Genomic DNA, 5124 nt, shown 5'->3' with positions numbered 1-5124 from the left:
TCTAAACCATCCTGGCAGTTCTTAATTTAATCCAAACCATCAGTTTAAGTGTGCAACAGAAGGTCAGATCCTAGAAAGCACCATCAGAATAAAACATGGACAGAATTCAAATTAAAGTAGTAATATTAAATAGAAGAAGAATACAATTTTAAGAAGTACGTAAATATTTTTCATTATTGTCCCAGAAGTTACTTAAGACTGAGTGCTAATATCATCTACAATATCTAAACACTTCAGTGTCAGCCATCCTGTTGGACCTGTTTCAATGATAACTTGAGGGCAACTGTAAGGGTTCAAATTATGCTAGAAGAGACAGCATCCAGTAAATCCACAAGAAGCTTACATGCATACATGGTCTGTAACAGATGAATGTTTGATAAAAAAAAAACTACATAGAGAAGCAGCAACTTTAGATTTAGGTGCTTGTCTTTGCAACTCCTCCATGATGCAGCATACATCGTCTTCTCCACCTTTAGAACAGCTTCAGATTTAGGTCTCCATGAGCATCTATAAGTACAACTAAAGCTAACATAAGTGTAATAGCTAACAAATTAAAAATAAATTGTACATGCATCTTCTATGGAACTAAGTAGACATAATTAACAAAAGTAAAAATAAACCTTTAATATGAATTGTCCATTGAATTATTTGCTAGCGCATATTGTTAGAACCTACAATAATAAAGACAATTATTATTTGTAATAAATGTCTTTAATCAATCAGCATATTGTCTTTAATAATTGTCCTTGCCTGCTATTGATGCCAATTCTTCTTCGTATGGGTCGTCATCGTTGTTATGATGATTATCCAAAGTTGATATGTCAATCAGCACATTGTCATATTTATACAATTTAATAAAGGTAATTAATTTGCAAATACAATTAACATACAAATAGAGAATTAATTGACACATACCCTTGTTGTAAATTTGGACAATTACGCTTATCATGTGACACACCTCGATGCCCACATCCATGACATAACCGAGACTTTGAGGTTGACTTCTCCTTTGATGATTTCAATCTCTTCCCACATCCCTTTGTTCTTACTAAAGAAGGATCCATAATATTAGGGGACTTATCCATAGATTTTTTCCTTTGACCTCTATTGTCACATATTCTACTAATGTTCATCTCTTGAATTTTACTGTAGATACAATCCAATTGTTCATCCAAGAAGTTTGTTCCTTCATCAGTCAAAGATGCATCATCAATTAATAGTGAAGCTTTATAGGATAACCTTGAGTGCCTTGACATCAAAGCCCTATTTGGATCATCAATGAAATTTTGTGCCCCCAAAGCATATATTGCTCCAACCTTTGCATCTCGTGTTCATCGTTTGAGTATATACTTATCAGGTAAATGAAATACTTGGTTGATACGAAAAAAAACTAACATATGCATGCATGGAATGCCATCAAATTCAAATTTTCTACAGCTACAGAATATGTTGTCCCTCTGTTTGTCATGCGTAAGCACCCTTGGTTTGGAGGAAGAACAACTTTGAAAATTCATCACATGGTAAACTACTGAGTCAACTTCCATAGATACTTGTTGCACATAATAACCATGACTCTCATTCATTTCACTTTGAAACTCCATCCATTTTTTTTTTGTGTATAACTTAATCATTTGAGTTTCCATTGGCCAGTTTGTCTTAACCCTGGGATGCTCATTGAAATCAATATGATCTGCAACTAACTCATTATGTCTTTGATGTCTCAGTGCCCTACTGAAATGGGTGATAAAGTCCATCAATGAATTTTTATTTAAGACATATCTCTTGAAAAATGCATGTGAGCCTTCAGATCTCTGACTACTAGACATTCCAACACAAAATACATGACTAAAATAAGCTGGCACCCACTTATGTCACAATTCATACATCAAAGACAACCAATCATTGTTCTCCAAGTTAGCACACTTGATAACCTCTTCCCATGAATTCTCAAATTCATCAGATGTTGAAGAATTTCTAATTACATTGTTTATACTTTGATAGTAGTCACGAAAAGTCAAAGGATGCAATTTTTCTGGAAATTTGTTTAGTATATGCCACAAACAATATCGATGCACTGTCTGAGGAAAAACTTGGGCAATGGCTTTTGTCATAGCAGGATCCTGATAAGTGATAATCACATTTGGTGCACCTTTAGGCATGGCTTCTATAAACTTGTTGAACAGCCAAACAAAAGATTCAGTTTTCTCATCACTTAAAAAGCCACAACTAAAAATAATTGTTTGGTGATGATGATTAACTCCTACAAATGGTGCAAAAATCAACCCATATTTGTTGGTGTTATATGTTGTATCAAATACAACTACATCGCCAAATACACTGTATGTCGTTCTTGATATATGTTCAGCCCAAAAACATCTACTGAATCTGTTATCTGAATCAGTCTCATATTCAAAGAAAAAAGCTGAATTTTTCTCTTTCTCAGATGTAAATAGCTCAATTAGTGTTTCGGCATCGATACCCTTTTATTGACCCCTTAACTCTTTTTCAAAGTTTCTAATATCTCTTTCTGTGCAACCTACTTACTCGGGCCCTCCATACTCAATCTCTAGTAATCGCATTTGTTGACAAGTTGGCACATTAGCATCTGAAAACCGTTGAGTCAATGCTTTTTTTTGCTTTTGAAACATTGCGATGTGAGCGTAGCAAATGCACATTTGAAGGTGTCGAGAGTGGATGGTTATAACCTTCTATAAAGTTAGTGACAACCCATGAATGCCCAGTTTGTTTTTTGACAAGTGAAATCTTTGACTTACAACCAGTTCTAACTTCCCCACGTGCGCTTTCCCTTGTCCGTTGATCACCTTTTGCTTGTTTATTCTGTTGATCATCTGTATGCCCTTCTTTAAAGCATACAAATATTTTCCACACGACTTCATTTGTCATTTTATTTTTCTTGCTACTATTTATCCTGGCACTAAATCCAGATTCACGTGCATATTGGTTATAAAATGCAAATGCTTCATCTATTGATAAGAATTCCATCCCATATTTTGGCTTTCGGTCATCTGCAACTTGAGGAATGTATAACTGATCTTCACTGTAATTTCCATCCATTGCTAGGAAATTTCAGATTCAGATGAAATGAGACTCTGCATATCATCATCATATAGCCAGAAAAAAACATTCTAAATCAAATATACATAAAAAAATGCTGCCAGTAATCTAACACAGTATTATCATGTGGAACGGACAAGTATAATGCATCCACTAAAGACCCATGGAAATAGAAATCGCAATTGTAATTTCAGCAACAGTTGTATAGATTACTTGCTATCCTGAACATAACCAACAGTTGTAATTTCATATTTTCCAGCAGTTGTTAATTTCAGAAATGAACAATGGGAAGTAGAAGAGGGACCAAACATTCTTACAAAGAGGGGTTGCGGCGTGAGGTTGGTAGCAATAACAATGGGGCAGTACAGTTCTGGAAGGGGAAAGGACAGCGAGGTTCTGCCTAGTTACGACGTGAGGTCGACACGAGGATTTGAGAGCGAGGTTATGGAAGCTTCGGCGGAACCACAGTCTGGAAGGGGCAAGGAAAGCGAGATGGCGGCGAAGAAGGATCTGGAAGCTTCAGCAGAACCACAGCGCAGATCCAGCGGAATTAGGCGAGGGGCAAGGAAGGACAGCTTCGGCGGAACCACAATGAAGGAGAAACTTTGCTGGCCAAGCTGTAAGCTGTGCTACCCTAGCTTCGCTACGAAGCTTCCCCTTCGGGGCAAGAATGCTATCTGATTTTGCGGCGTCGCTGTGAGGAGAACATGTCGTGGCGTGCCCTAGCTTCACGTGTTCTGTGAAGAAGCAAAAGGCAACTAAAAGTCAAATAAAAGAAAAGCAAAATGAAGCCACGGAAAGCTAAGTAAAAAAGCAAATAAGCCACGCCGCAAAGCCAGGTGTGCAGTCGCCGACAAGCGCAGAAACGAAGTCGTGCAGGATAACATGTCTGTATATATATATTGATCATGTCTGAGTGCTGAATCGATAGTCGCTGGGGACGTGGCACTCTCGTTGACTCCGCGTGGACCTCCGGGTGATGTAGACCTCCGGGAGAACATGCAAACATAAAATCGAGCTGGGAAGGAGTTCTCGACGACGACCCTCCGACACTATATATATTTGCAGATAGTACGCTGCACTAGTATGTGTTACACTGATCTAGGCGCATGGAGTTAATCTAGATGCTTAATTTTTTTTTTAAATTTAAAATCAATATTTTGTTAAATAGGAACACTATATCCCAACATCTAAAATTTTTAAACTTTAACACTATAATTCAATAAAGAAATATAAATCCTAGATGATCCTGTCGGGAAGCTGAGAAGACGAACCTGCCGGTGTGACGTGTCTGGAAGGTTGACCGCATCCCCATGACCCGGTTGATGATCTGTCCTCTATGTTGACCAAGTTGTCCGATATCTTCTGGTCAACAACACCTGCAACCAGTGATCGGGTTGCCCCGATCTCTGGTACCTCGGTTCTCGAGGTAGGTCCCGCGAACATATGAGTATCCACATAATAATAGGACAACAAAATAAGTACAAAATGAATACGAAGATGTACCCTGGCCCGGGGGGGGGAGGGGGCGCCCTCGGATAGGTGGATGAGCTGATCGGGATACTGAGCGAGTCGTTGCGGCTCTGAATAGTAGATAAATGTCCGCCCGGTGAGTAGCTGGCTCCAGTGGCTCGGAGCTGGACGCGATATTGGTCCGTAGGATGACGCACTGTCCGACTACAACCTCGGCTCGCAGGCCGGAATACAACAGCGGCACGAAGGCCGAACACTCCATCGGCTCGTAGGCCGGGATACGATAGTGGCTTGAAGGCCGGACACCATATCGGCTCGCAGGACGGAATAGACAAATAGTACGATACCTGAGCACTCGAACGGCGGCTATCCGAAGGGCGATAGAGGAGGCTGTCCGGAGGCGTCAGCAGAGGCACCACTATAGGCTGCAGTGGATGCCGGAAGAGGCGGCGGCAGGCTCTGTGAGCTGCGGTGGGTGTCGGAAGGAGCGGCGGCAGGCTTTGTGAGCTGCGGGTCGACCCCTGTGGCTGCGCTAGGAAAAGGGGAGCTTCCTCCTCTCCGCTCGTGATGGCTGCG

Source organism: Zingiber officinale, chromosome 2A (assembly GCF_018446385.1).
Source record: "Zingiber officinale cultivar Zhangliang chromosome 2A, Zo_v1.1, whole genome shotgun sequence".
Classification (NCBI taxonomy): Eukaryota; Viridiplantae; Streptophyta; class Magnoliopsida; order Zingiberales; family Zingiberaceae; genus Zingiber; species Zingiber officinale.
This window is presented reverse-complemented; position numbering follows the sequence as displayed.